Source organism: Mustela nigripes, unplaced genomic scaffold (assembly GCF_022355385.1).
Source record: "Mustela nigripes isolate SB6536 unplaced genomic scaffold, MUSNIG.SB6536 HiC_scaffold_148, whole genome shotgun sequence".
NCBI classification, from domain to species: domain Eukaryota; kingdom Metazoa; phylum Chordata; class Mammalia; order Carnivora; family Mustelidae; genus Mustela; species Mustela nigripes.
In genome coordinates, this window is record NW_026739562.1 from 918739 (window position 1) to 934236 (window position 15498).

At 37.6% G+C, this 15498-nt stretch overlaps 1 protein-coding gene across 6 annotated transcripts in view; it reads right to left on the reverse strand.

Moving 5' to 3' along the window:
* The window catches only part of LOC132008405 (leucine-rich repeat-containing protein 4C), a 1212627-nt gene that overhangs the window by 285710 nt on the left and 911419 nt on the right, over positions 1-15498 (reverse strand). For 5 of the 6 annotated variants that reach the window (XR_009401630.1, XR_009401629.1, XM_059386947.1 and 2 more), the window contains one exon: positions 2605-2692. The gene's annotated coding sequence lies outside the window, so the exon portion shown is untranslated. Of the gene's footprint in view, positions 1-2604; positions 2693-7737; positions 7786-15498 lie in introns of those variants that run through there. The other variant, XM_059386948.1, reaches the window with a different exon arrangement.

Sequence of the window (15498 nt, forward strand, 5' to 3'; positions counted from 1 at the left end):
TTCTGGCAAGCCTTTCTGAGAAGTGTGCCATAGGCCCACAAAAAGCCTCCTACTAAAATGAGGAAATGGAGAATGATCTCCACTTCCAGAAGTAGAAAGACCTCAGGAGAGGAAAACGTGGGTCTGAGTTTAGCTGCACCGGAAATGTGATAAAAAACAAATCTATTTCCATTTTGAATCATGACTCAGGTATCAAGCAGAGCCAGTGCTGCTGCAACGCAGAGTCCTAATGCCAGCACCCATCTGAATGAATTTCAACATGCGGCTCTTTTGACTACTTTTCTCACTTTGACTTTCCCTTGGTGAAAGAGCACCGACAAATCTTCCTGCACGAAATAAGGTTTGTGTCTTCACCAATGACTCTGTCTTGAGGAACCCCTGAAAGTCCTCACTGAGGCTTCCTTACTCTGCACAGTGATCTAGGATTCTTGTATACAGTCTTCCTTCCCTCTCCCCTTCACTTGGGATCAGAGGTGCAGCCTGATCCGATGGTTTCCCCCAGCCTTCCTCTCAATTCTGTCTCCATTTGCTTTCAAAGACTCTGATATTGAGAAAATCTAGTTTTGGTATTGGCTTCTTGGGAGACCTAGACTAACAAAAAAAGATACATCTGGCAGAGAAACATGCTAAGTGAGCCATTCCTTAGCCTCAACTGGTGAATGAGTTATTGAGGAACACACTAGCTCAGCCCTTATTGAATTGAAAGGAACATAAGCAAGCTGGAAGGCTGAGTACCGAGTACCAATTATGTGTTGAGCCTATGTACTAACTGCTTCTCATGCCTTATTTCACCTAATCCTTTCAATAATTCCCTATAGTAGGTTTTTTTGTTTTGTTTTGTTTTTTTGGTTTTTGGATTTTTTGTTTTATTGTTTTTTTTGTTTTTTTTTTTTTAATAGATGAAACTGTGGCTTACCAGCTCATGAATTTTGGAGGCAGAATTCCAAGCCAGATCTTTATTTTAAAGTCTATGCCTTTAAGTACTCAGTACTATAGCCTTGACCAACAGTATCTTTGATACCTTTTCTTATTGTAAGAACATGCTAATAATATGTCTGTAGAAGAAAAACATCCAGTTCACCATCTCTAACACGACCACCATCATCATCACTCTCATCTTCATTACCATCAGTTACAACTCTCAGGGAGATTTGCAGTTAGCGAGCATTCACACATGCAACCTACTTTTCACTTTTCGTGACTTCTTAGTGAATTAGGTAAGCTTTGCAAATAAAGCCCAGAGATGTCTTTTTAAAAGAACTCTAGCATTTTTTTTTTTTTTTCACTGTCACGCTATCTCTCTCTTTATGCCATGTCCTCATCCAAGGTGAAGTAAAGATGTTGGGAATTTAATACTTTCTTAATACACCAGCTTTAACTGCCAATAGGACCCTTGAAAATTTGGTTTCATAGCTGGGCCTGGTAGGACAAATCTCGTGTCTTTATTCTAGAAACAGCTCTCTCTCCAGGACCAGGAGGACTGGGCAATTTGGGTGGTATTACAGGAAACCTTTTGCCTCTGGGTCAAAGTCACTGGGCTCCAGACCAAGTCAGTAACGATCAAATGCCAGTCTGTTTGACAGCTGTCTGGTGGCCTTTGTGACGGGGCCTCCAGCCAGTCGCTTATGGGCAACCTTCCATGCTGCATTCCGTGTTTGCTGCCATTTGTAACGACAGGCACGGCAGAAAGGTTGGCAGTTCAAATAGGCACGGAGACCCTTGGTATCCATTACTGCAGACCAGCATTTAAACCCTAATTCCATAATAGCCCCCAAACCCATAGCAATTTCTTTCCAAAAGAGGGGCCTTTCTCTGGGCCACCTGCCCCACTCCTCAACCCCACAACTTTCTCTTTTCCAATGGTGAGATGAAAATTTACCTTTGAGTTAAACACAAGGTCAGATAAAATAAGTCACTGTGAGCAGTCATTATATTTTCTGTCACTGGACCAATTAAGATTTCCAGCTGTCAGGTTTTGATGTTGCAGCTCCATAAAAAATGACACTGAGATACATTGATCTGTGTCAAAGCTGCTTCAGAGGGAAAATTGGACCAAAAATAATGATAATTGTCGTAGGATGTCACACTATTAAATGAAAACATAAAAAGCAAAATGCTGTGGAGAATCTGCAAAGTCATCCTTCTTGTCGAGGTAAGACCACACTACACCAAGGCAAGCCCACTGTTTCCGTGATTGTCCTAGCTCTGTAGTGGATACTCTCCCTGATCTCTAAGATAAAACTCTGCCTAGTTAATGCAAATTTGATTTCCATTGCATTTTCAAACTAAATATTTAAATATAAGTGTATTTACATACATAATCATTTAGATAAAAGAATTTTGCTAGAATTTCAAGATTTAGGCAAAGTAGGTCATCTTTTGCCTATACTTTAAAAGGGTTCAGCCTATTAGATTCACTTGACCAAAAAGACAAACTTCATTTAATCTTTGTACAAATGTAAAATTTTCTTTTGCCCATCAACTTCGAGGGGTATGCATGGGCTTATATAAATTTGTTCTTTGATGGAGATCTAGTTGAAGAAAAGTATAACATTTTTTTGCAAGTGAAATGGGGAGCAACTAAAGGAAGTTAAAAGTACATACCATATAATCTTCACAAGAAGAAATGGGGTGTTCCAAAGACACAGAGGAGAAAGGGTGTTCCTTGGCTCCTTGCCACTCCCCAAAATGACTGAAAATAAAGAAGCAGGATTTAATGAGCAAAGATGTGTTGCTGAGATGTTACTGAATCTACCACAGGATGAAAGAACGGGAGGTGACCTTATAATGATCTCATTATTTAAATATTGATTTCTTTGGAGGAGGAGTTCCTTATTTTACATTTCCCTGAGCCCGAACAAAAAATGTAAAAATCTGAAATAACTTGAAACTCAAAGAATCATTTTTTTCTGAACACACACTGTCAGGTTCAAAGTTGGTTTCTTGTTAGAAGGGGGCAACACATTTTCCCATAGAATATTGTCCTACTTCACTAGTGATTTCAACTTGACTATCCTCTAAAATAATCATTTGGATAAGAGAATCTTGCTAGAATCTCAAGATCTATGCAAAGTAGGTCATCTTTTCTTCTGCTTTAAAAAAAGTTCAGCTGATTAGATTCATTTTACCAAAAAATTCAAACTCCATCCAGTCTTTGCATTCAGGGAAGCTTACATTCTCTTTTCTAACAATCTTGAGGGGCATCGAAGGATAGTTCCCAATGTAGTAGATTTTACCCTGTACAAATTGATGAGATAAGAGCTGGTAGTGAGCTAGAACCACTTTCATAGGCTCATAAGAGTCAATTACCAGGCTTTTAAGAACTTTTTGAGTCAGCTATTGAACACTGCCATGATTAAAATTAAATTATATGAAGTTATAATTAAGTAAATTATATTTAAAAAACAATACATATTGAAAACTCATCATTTCCTAATGATTTTGATACTTCCTACCACTGTCCTGTCTATTGTAATGTATGACAGAAATACTATACCATGGTGTGATTCTGCGCATCTCTTACCAGCTCTGTGCTCAGTGTTCAGTGATATCACTTCAGTACCTTTGTTTCATTATTTCCCTTTTATCTTATTTGTTAACATAATTAAAATAGTAACCAACATTAATGTGGGAACCATGTTCATGTGCATTGTGAATACTGGCTATGAAAGCAAGAGTTCAGCTAAAATTAATCAGAGCTTTGAAGGAGAATCAATTAGCTATTTGGAAAAAAGGATGTTGCATACTGTGTTAATAATTATAAATTTCATGCTGCATATGTCTTACGTTGGTAGAATTTATAATAAACTTATGCATGTGTATATTCACAGTGTTTATTGCCATTTTCTTTCAATGGGGGAAGGGAGCCAGTTGTTAAACATTTATCAGCAAACCACTGATAAATCTGACTAGCAAAATAACATTAGATTACGGAGGGCTTTACAAACCCGACAAGGTAAAATATATCACTGTCATACAGAGAAGTGGAAATCATCTTAATTAAGCTTTGCAAGGTCCATGAAATTTAAGTGGCCTTCACAAAAATTTGGCACATCTGCTCTGAGAAACCTGGATATAGCACTTCACTGTTTCCTTCAAGACTGGTACTTGAGTGAACATGAACTGACAAAGATCTTCTGATGAAGGTAGGGCTCTAAATGAAACTTAAAAATGAAAAGGAATAATATTTTCATGGTTTTTTTTTCCCTGCACATTAAAGAACCTTAAATACTTTTAGCTTACTATAATTTGCCTCTTTTCCAAGGTGAAAAAAATAAATTAAGCATGCTCCACCTTTTAGTAAGCACCTGTACTTTTAGAATTGCATGAAATAAGGGATGTTTTGCAGCTCTTTTCTTATAGATTCCTTCTAGACAGTTCATTTTTAAAGAAATAATATAAAGTGCTTTTAAAAGCACTTTCAATAGATTTCCATCATCATCAAATAGATTTCAGTGTACAAATGTGTATGCAAAGGAATTTCCTGTATCATTTACAATAATGATAAAGTAGAAAGAACATCAAAAAAGGACCAGCTAAATATCTTACAGCAATCCACCCAAGCAATACTATATAATCATTAGAAAGAATGAGGAAGATCTATATATAACAACATGGGATGATTTCAAGCAAATAAATGTAGCCTACACTGCATGGTTTGAATGTAGTATTTTAAAAATTATAAGTATACTATATTTGAATAAGCATAGAACATTTTTTAGAGAATTCCTTTTAAACTGCTAAGAGTGATAACCTCTGAGGAATGGGGAACTTGGTTTGGGGATTTTACATTTTATTTTTTTCTATATGGTGTGCATGTGTGTGTGCTTTCAATGAGCAAGCATTAATCTAATAATAACAAATGCCAAGAAGTCATCCTAGAAAACAGATGTTTCAGGTAGATTTTGGTCCTTGCTTTTTCTTGCAGGTAGAAGTCGGAAGGGAAGGATTATAACATTGACAGTCCAAATGTTATCAAGGGAAATAGTTGCCAAAGTGTGCAAAACCTCCAAGGTCATAAACATTACATTCAATGAAGTCTCCTCTACCCGTGTGTGTGTGCATTCACATGCATGTGTGCTTGCACACAAACACACACACACACACACACACACACACACACACATAGTGGAGGTATTAAGCCATATTAGTATTTAAGATCCAAAGAAATCTAGTAAAATCCAATCAGTTCTCTTCTTTTTTCATGATGCTATAGCAACCGAACTAGAAGCTACTTCATGAATTAATGGCAGAAAAATTAACCCATAAATGGATCAGACTCTATGTGGCCAGCAGGGGCATTTGGACATTCTTTCAAGGATACACTGAGACTAGTAGAAAGCAATGGCATATTTCTGATGACTGGAGGAAATTTGGCCTGTGTCCTTGCTCTTATCTTTATAGCGGTTCCGTGGTAGGCAGTGCAGATCTTTCCACCTTGCTGCTGTTATCCCCAAACTCTTGAACTACTACACATTTTCATTTTCACAAGCTCAGAATACCTCTGGGTGAGATGGTAGAATAGAAGGGAAGAGAGTGACAACATGAGGGGCATATGGGAATAGTGGAGAGGAAAATGAAATAAGCATGAAGTAACTCAACCAGATCAGAAATAATGACACTAATTATTTTACCTCATGATGTATGACACTGGACTTAAATCATTACCTGATCTCTCTTTTACATCAGAAATATTTTAAACAAAGCCAGTTCAACATCATTTAAGGCATAAATAAACAGAAAGATGGATAATTAGCCATTTTGGGCAACAGGCCTCTCTCCACCCCACCCACTCTTCCCACTTAAATGATAGGAAATGCCATGAAATCTTACTCATACGTCCACTTGTTTATTTGTCCAATATTTTAGAGGGCAATGATCATTAACTCTATACCAGATACTGTGTTTAGTGCAAGTGATAAAAAGAACAAGTCCGACGCATCCTCTGTAATTTGAGCTATGATTACTTCAGTGATCTTGTCTATTACAACTTTCCCCTTTCTGTTTGGCATGCCCCTTTTTTTTCCCCTCCAGGATGTATTCAGTTCTTAGATCTTCAGAAATTTGGTCTGACAATTTGCTCCACTGGAGAGGCCCTTCTGCTCACCAACCACATGGCTATCTCATTCCTTCCCAATCAAGCCATTATTCAAATGTCAACTTCTCAAGGAGGCTTAACCTGCCTAGAGCATTAGGTTTGCAGCAATTGTGGCACATTTTCTCCCTTTAGGATGTATTATCTGAAATACTATATACTTTATTTATTTATTTATTTATGAAGTTTGTAATTTATTGTCTACCTCCTTGCTCTACAATGGTAGATTCTTAGAAGAAGGGATCTTATTGATTTTACTCATGATGTATCCTGAGTACTAAAAATAGCACCTAGTGCATACCTGTTTTCCAATAAATACTTTTTCGAATGAATGAACATGACGTACACAAGAAATGTTTTGAATTTCCTGCTTTTACTTAGTTTTTGAAAGATCTTCCTCTTTGTTGCTTCTGATGTATTCTAACTCAAATCTCGTTCCACTTCTAGTAACAATTATGATTCTTTTGGTTAATGTTTTTTCCTTCTTTCTGCTATTTGGATGTACTTCTTTTTGTCTACTTGGTTAATTGATTTCTATTTGAGTGTTTGTAAAACCTACTATGAATTTATATTTGCAGTCACCTGCAATATTTAAGTAGAAACAAAGCAGTATGTAGCACAAAGTGATTATGTATAGAAAGAGTTATGGAGCATATAAATAAAATTTAATATCCATAATAATATAGAAAGAAGGAAAGGAGACTGGAAAGATCCAAAAAAATGGGATGAAGAAAATAAAAAGAAGAAAATCTTCACTAATTTCTTAAAGGGAAGTTGAATCACAAATTCTCAGTAGTCTCTATTGTTTTCTCGAAGATGACCTGATTTTTAAAAAAATCTAAGAAATGTGTTTTGATGAGTCAAACTTCACTGATATATGTTGCATCGTTTTCTGAATCGGAAAGGTTTTCATTCCAAAAAATTGTTCCCTCATAAAAAATAAACTTCAAATAAATACAGGTAAGCGTCCTATGAACACTGGCTCTATCAGGCCCCAGGAAGAGTATATAAAGTCTCTTGAAAATGGACTATTTCTGAATTACTGTTATATTCCTGCCCAGAAGATGTTATATTTTTAGGCTTAGATTAGACAATGTGGATTCCCTGATCTAATTCATGGCCATCTCTTTTTATTTATTTATCTATCTATCTATCTATCTATCTATTTATTTATTTTTCAGCGTAACAGTATTCATTGGTTTTGCACTATGCCCAGTGCTCCATGCAAATTGCGTCCTCTCTAATACCCACCACCTGGTACCCCCAACCTCCTACCCCTTGCCCCTTAAAACCCCTCAAATTGTTTATCAGAGTTTCATAGCCATTTCTGATTACGGAAGATTGGTGACATTGATGAGTTGGCCTGATATGCCGAGAGGGTTTTCATAAACTTGATATCATCAACATGTTAGATGACTTTCACAGAAAAATCATCCTCAGTGAGTCTCAGTTTCCTCATCTATAAAATGAATTTACCTGGAAAAGCTCATCTCCCAGGTCTCCCTGATCTTTAATATAATGATTTTATAAAATAATTTATGAATTATGGTAAGATTTCTCATCTAGCTAGAGAGGAAGTACTTTATACAAAATAGTTGCATTGAAGGAAATGTTTCCAAGGGAAATATATCCATATTTCTTACCTGGAGAATGAGAACCACATTTCCTGCTTCTGTATCTCTGGATTTTCATGAACAGAAAATCCCTTTTCCCTAACTAATAAGTTACTTGAATAAAGTCATTCAGCTGAATAAATGACAGGATCAGCACTCCTAGGTCTTAGCCTAGTCATTTACTGTCAGTCATTATATGCAGAGAGTGTTTTTCCATGGTCTTGGCACTGTCAGCAGAGATGAAAGAGTAACAACAACAAAAAATCTGTCTGAGAATGGAAGAAAAGGTAGTTAAGCTAAAATAAGTATTAAGAGCTTTTATTCCTTTCAAGAAGGGCATGAAGCAAGGAGTTGATGTTCTATGAGCAAGCTACCTACCTTCCGTTTATTTAAATCTCTAATGAGTGGAAAGGACTGTCTCAACTGTGAAGGTATTCTTTAGAGCAGAAGTACTGCAGGTCAAACCAGCACAATTACTAAGGTTACCTCTTGGAAACGAGCTTGAAAGTTATTAGCATGATGCTGAATGTGCCTCCTCTGTTTTCTAAGTTGCTGTGACCAAAGACATCTATAGTTGAGAACTAAAGTTATTTCTGTTCTGTATATACCCTTTTGTCTCAAAGCATGGGACCTCGAGAGGAAGTCTGCAACTTTATAACCAAGTGACCTTGGATAGGTGAATTCAACCATCTAAAACTACATGACATAGGGCTTCATCCCAAGACTCTGAGATCATGACCTGAGCCGAAGGCAGAGGCTTAACCCACTGAACTATCCAGGTGTCCCTGGAGGAAGTGATTTTTAAGAGCACCTTCCTGCTCTCCCATTTTGTGGTTCTTGACAACTTCGTTCCTCTTTTTTTTTTTATTTTTTTAAATTATTTATTTATTTGAGAGAGAGAGAGAGAGAGTCAGACAGCACAGGGAGGGGCAAAGCAAAAGAGAAATTTTAGCAGACTCCTTGCTGAGCTTGGAGTGGGACATTGGGCTTGATTTCACAACCCTGAGATCATGACCTGAACCAAAACCAAGAGTCAGACATTTAACCAACTATACCACCCACGGGTCCCAACTCCATTCCTCTTAACTTCACCTTCCTCCTTTTTGCAATGACTGATTTTGTTCAGTCAGAAGAAAGTTTTTTTTTTTTCCCATAATAATTTTTTTAATTTTTTTTATAAACATATATTTTTATCCCCAGGGGTACAGGTCTGTGAATCACCAGGTTTACACACTTCACAGCACTCACCAAAGCACATACCCTCCCCAATGTCCATAATCCCAGCCCCTTCTCCCAAACCCCCTCCCCCCAGCAACCCTAAGTTTGTTTTGTGAGATTAAGAGTCACTTATGGTTTGTCTCCCTCCCAATCCCATCTTGTTTCATTTATTCTTCTCCTACCCACTTAAGCCCCAGAAGAAAGTTTTAAGAAGCTATGCCATCCCCATCATTGGCCCAGTCACCATCTCATCCAGATTTGGCTGCTGTGCATGACCAATGGTTAGGATGAGACCAAGCAGTCACCACCCCTTGCCCCACTGTCAGTCTCTGTCTTCAGTGTCCAGACAGCAAATCCAGTACCAAAGATAGCAGTGCAGGGAATCATGGTCTGGGAGGCTCACATTGGAAGTACCATGGCAGAGAACAAATGTCTTTGCAAGGAAGATTTTGGAGACAACAAAGTGGTTAAAAGTGATATGATTTATTCATCAAGAATGACACCAAGAAAGACTTTTTTTTGGGGGGGGGGCACTAAAATTCCATAAATGACCAAGAAAGTTCCATTACAATACAGGAGATGAAGAAATTGTAGAGCATTGTTCTTGAAAAAAGAAGTGAGGAGGTGGGCCCTGGTGGGTTCCAGTGCCAGACAGTAACAATACCAGAGACCCCTAGAAATTCCACAGTTTTTTAATGTCATGAGACTTGTCTTCACAGCTGCCAGCAGAATTATGAGAAGATCAATAGTGGAAGAAAGAAGGAGAAGATAGCCTAGGCTCCTGAAGTACTAGCTATGGGGACTTAGTGGGTCTTAGTCACAGTTTTCCAACCCCAGGCAATAGTGATACATGATACCAACAATCAGGTTGTAGAAGGATGAAGTGGACTAGTGTACCTGAATGTTTATTGGGCAATAGTCAAAGGTTCTACAAGGAATGTACTCAAGTGAAGTAGATAAAGAAATTCCAGGAGATGAAAGTCAACATAAGGCAGCATCTTAACATCGATAGCCCTGTAACTCTAATACCCAGCCAGAAATGCAAAATCCTAAAACCAACATGGCATAGTTGGTTCTATGGCATAGAACCAACAACATGGAATGTCTACCAGCTGCAGAAATGCTCTCACTATCAACCCTATTATTATTGAGGATGGTCATTTCATAAGAACACGGAATTCCAGCAATAAGAACTGTAAAGCATTTTGAGCTAAAGATCTCAGAAGCTGCGGCATTGGTGTGGCTCAGCCAGTTAAGCTGCTGCCTTGGGCTCAGATCATGATCCCAGAGTCCTGGGATTGAGCCCTATGTCAGGCTTTGTGCTCAGCAGGGAGCCCGCTTCTCCCTCTCCCCCAACTCAAGCTCCCATGTCTTGTTATTGCTCTCTCAAATAAATAAATAAAATATCTTAAAAAACAAGATCTCAAAAGCTTGCTTTTCCCCCCGAAGGAGTGAATGTTTTTTTGTTTGTTTATATTAAAGACATTTCTCTTCAATAATGATAAGCATGCTATAAAAAAGCCTTTTTTTTTCCTTCAGCACACCTTTAAAAACTGTAAAGTTGTTGACATCTGGCAAGTTGATATTTTTAAAAAGCTCATTTAAAAAGCTCATTTGGAATATAATTTTACAAATTAGGTTTTTTTCTCATAAAATAAAACATGCAAACAACTGTTAAAAATGGTCCTGAATACTTGTAAAAAAAAATAAGTGGTTTTATTTCATGAAATTGAAAGTTCTTTAGCTCCTCAAAATTCTGTTCTTGAAAATTCTGTTCGGTTCTTAAAAATGGTATTAAGCACAGATGCTGATAACAATAATAAAGGAGTGGCTACTAACATTTATTTAGTTGTGGTGAACTCTTAAGCATATTTATTTAATATTAATCCATTCTAAGAGGTAGGCAAACTCATTTTCATTCACATTTGAATTGCTTTGACATTGACTTGCTTTAGAATATGTACTTAATCTAGAATTCATTGAACTAAGGATTCATCATGAATCTGTGAACCTCTTTGAATTAGGTTCAAAAAATATATAGAGTGGGGTGCCTGGTGGCTCAGTCAGTTAAGCAATCAGCTCTTGATCTCTTGATCTCAGGGTCATGTTGGGCTCCCCAGATTGGGCTCCACACCCAGCATTAAAAAAAGGAAAAAAGGAAAAAAAATATATATATAGAGAGAGAGAGGTGTGTGTGTGTGTGTGTGTAACAGTATGTGAATTTCTAAAGATTAGGATATATGGCTTTCTTCAGTTTCTCAAAGTGCTCTATGACCCTTTCCATTTAAAAAGGTTTAAGAATTTTATCTACACAGATATTTGGAGGAAATAATTTGGCCCCAGATTTAAAAGATAATGGTAAAAGTTTGTAGAAGAATTGGGATGATTGTAGGACATTTTAGCTAGCATTTATTGCATTTTTTGCAAGAACATTAAAAGGTGTCCTTTGATTAGTGATGTGTGTAGATTTTTGAAGGGTATGCCAACTTTCTCCTTTTGCTCTTTTTCTCCTGTGTGAGATATAATACATGAAATATGACCTAAGCTATTAATCTAAACATTATTCTCATTAGTTTCAAAGCACCATTATTGTTCCAAAGTATTTTTACAAATGGCACCCTGCTTCATTTTGCCTCTGCTTTTACATTCAAGACCAAACAAAGCTTACTATACCCCCTTCTCTTCGATGCTGAGCTAAAAAGCAGAGCTTGGTATCTCCAATTCCAGCTGTGCTTTTATTGTGCTTTACATCAATCAAAGCTTCAAAAAGATTCCAGAAAGATTTTTCTCAGTTTTCACATCAGAGGGGTTTGCACAAAATCACTGTGCAGTAGGGGGGCACTGATAAGAAATCTCGGAAGGAAAGAAAGTGTACAGATAGGAAGGCTCTGGGAGAGGAGGCTGGTGAAGGATTATCAATGTCCTAGAAAAAGTTTTCTGAGGGAAAACAGTGTAATTTGAAGAACAGTGAAGAGTCATTTACAATAATCTGCAACCTTTTGAGCAACAGTACAGGCTACAGTGGGCACAGTGGGTAATAAGGAGGCCGAAATGTACACGGTCAGATGGACCCAACTGTAACTCCTCTTAGGTGGGTACCATTGTCCTCCTGAAGTATAAGGGAGCCCCTTCCTTCTCTGGTGATAGCAAAAGAGAGCCCCTGACTATAACTGGTAGGCCAGTACAGGAATTAATTCTTACCTTTCTTCAGGCTTTTTCTTTTTTTTTCCAAATTAGAGCCCCAATGACTGCCATTCTTGTCTTCAGCTGCCACAAATCTTTCTCTCCCTCTCCCTCCCTCGTACCCTTTCCCCCCTCTCCTCTGCCTCTCTCTCTCTCTCTCTCTCTCTCTTATTAACATGGAATGTGCCTTTAAATAATAACAATTAGGAATTCTCAACTATAAGGTGTTTTGGGGTTTTCTAGTGCTTCTTCACTAGGCAAACAGCCCCCAGTGAGGCATGGGGTAGCATTTTTCCTTATATACTTTTCTCCTTCTTTTATCTCTACAACATTTTACTTTTCTTCTCCTTTTTAAAACTCTCTTCCATTCCCCCCCCCCCTTAACTTTGGTGTGAAAAGGCTTCACATTATTATATACCTGGTAAAATATTTTATTATTTATCATATGTTGAATCTCTACAATGTCCCAAGAACTGTATTAAGTACTTAACGTGCATCCTCTCCTACACATAGCAATACCACCATCAGATATTTGTCCCCACTTTACAGATGGGGAAACTGAGTTTTGGGGATGAGATGCCCATTTGACAATATTACACAGCTGAATAATTGTAGAGGTAGGCCTGCAGCTTAGGACCTTCTTATTCCAGAGAGCTGGGCCCACCCTCACTATGCTAGGATAACTCAAAGTACTGAAGAACAGCTACAATTGAGCCCTGAAGGTCAGATCCAAAGAACTATGGCCAAGATCTTGAATGGAAAAAGTCACCGTGTCTTCTTAATTTTCACCCACCCCCCAAAACAAGTTGACCTATGTGTGAACACTGGTTCTACCAGTAACTCACTATAAAACTTCAGGCAGATAGTCAAGAGGTTTTGACTTTGCATTATCAGCTGACATTTAGAATGCTTACTCTACCAACAAAAGGTCAATAATCTGTCAGGCTGATCCCCTATTTTTTTTTAATGATTTTATTTATTTATTTGACACAGAGAGAGATCACAAGTAGACAGAGAGGCAGGCAGAGAGAGAGGGGGAAGCAGGGTCCCTGCTGAGCAGAGAGCTGGATGTGGGGCTCAATCCCAGGACTCTGGGATCATGACCTGAGCTGAAGGCAGAGGCTTTAACCCACTGAGCCACCCAGGCACCCCAGGCTGATCCCCTATTAACTCACCCATACACATATGCCATTCAATTTCAGCCTTCTTGGCATACTCCTTGTTTAACCTTACCAGTAATACTTCCTCTATACTGACACACCTGTCTTTCAAGACACAGGAGAGTTTCCAACATCTGCTTGAAATTTCTTCTGACTATTCCAGCCCATGCTAATCTCTCGATGTCTACTGACCACTCGCAACATATACGGTTAGCGACACACATCGAAGCACTTGATTCAATAAAATTTTTCCTTAGCAAAGTTGTGCCTTGAAAAAAGAAAGTAACTATCTTACATGTTTTAATCTTTCCCTTTGTTTCTTGGCATAGTGCTAAAACAACATCCCGGTAAGACAGGAGATTTCCATCTGAAATCTCCCTGTTATTTTGGAATAGGTAGGAATTGTAGAAAAGTAACAGAACCTGCTCAAGGGCTAAAGATTTCTTCATTATGGTTGTAATATGAATTGGGCTTTTCCCTACAAAGTAATGTATGGCTATCTCCATGGTTTCTCAGAAATGAACCCCTAATTTCTGGCTTAACTCCTTGATTTATTACTTTTATCCCTTTACTTATTATACTCGGGTTGAGTATAGATAGCTACTATATATATAGGCCACTCAATAGATAAACATATTCTCCTTGACAATTCTGTCATAATATTCCTTGACTGATGACCTCCTACCTGCTCAAAAAATAAGCAACCATTAACAAGAATGCATTGTACAGTTATTATTTTCCTAAGATACTTCTCTTAGACCTATAAAAGGGCCCACATAAATATTAAATCTAGAATCAACAAACTCATTTATTTTTCATCTTAAATGGATATATATATATATATATATATATATATATATATATATTTTTTTTTTTTTTTTTTTAAGGTAGGCCTCATGCCCAATGTGGCGCTCAATGTGGGGCTTGAACTCATGACCCTGAGATCAAGTCCTGACCTGAGATCAAGAGTCAAGACACTTAAGCAATGAGTCATTCAGGTGCTCATGGTTTCTGTTTTATGTTATGAATAAGTGCTCTTTCTAGAAAATTTAGGATAACACAATGAATAAAATAAAAGTCATAACACGGAGGTAATCATTTAAATCACTTTACTACATATGTTCCAAATACACACACTCACAGTACACCAAACACCAAAATGGGATTATAATATACATATTTTTTCTGTGTCTTCCTTTTTCACTTACTACATAAATGGCATAAAGTTGGCTATAATTCAAATGTTTTTAAAGGCTGAATTGTGGATATAATCTGTTTTGACATTACACTGTTTTTAAATGTTTTATATCCTATATATGATATGTATTGTATTTTTGTGTATTATAAATAAGACAGAAATGGAAAACCTTACTTGGAGTTGACCAACCATGTTTTAGGAGTTGAGAACGCAGAAGTTCTGCGAGTCATGGTGATATCAGATACGACACAGGGGTGAGGAGATTGTTTGGAAGGAGAATTAAAATGCCAAGGAGAGTATTTCAGAGTCCATAGCAACAATTTGGGTAAGAGAGGGTAAGGGTTCTTAAATTTATCTTCCTGACTTCCTATAAAATTAGGTGGTTTGGGGAAGGAAAGACAGAGGAAGTTAGAAGATGGAAAAAAAAAATCATATAGTCACTAGCTTTGGTGATGAACTCATAGTGACAAGCTCTCTGGCCAAGGTTTGCCTCACAGCAGCAGGTACCCCACAGGACAGAGGTCTGAAATGAAGAGGCAGGCATGGGAACACACACACACACACACTCACACATACAGAGAGCTTCATGATATGTAAATTTATGAGATTGATAAAATTGCCAACAGAGAATGCACATAAAGAAGAAAAGTAGCCCAAGGACTCCAGTGAAGTCAGAAATTCAGTAAAACTATCAACTCTAATATTATGATTATTTGCTTAGGCTCTCAGTACTCCATGTTGCCCAGTACTATCGTGGCTTCCCACCTATAAAATGTGGATAATCATCACTTGCCACTGGGGATTAGTTGCTAGAATGTTGGAAAGGCACGTAGGAAACTTGGGATGGAATACTTCAGACAGATACACTATGTTATTATTATACTCAGCACTATTCTCTTTCTTGTTAGGAGACTGCTTATTTCTCAGCTACCCTAGAACTTTGATGGACTTCTGGGAAGGCAAGCTCTATTCTCCTGCTCTCTGATAGAGTATAACTGCTAACCTTGTCAATGAGGCCAAAAGATCCAAAGC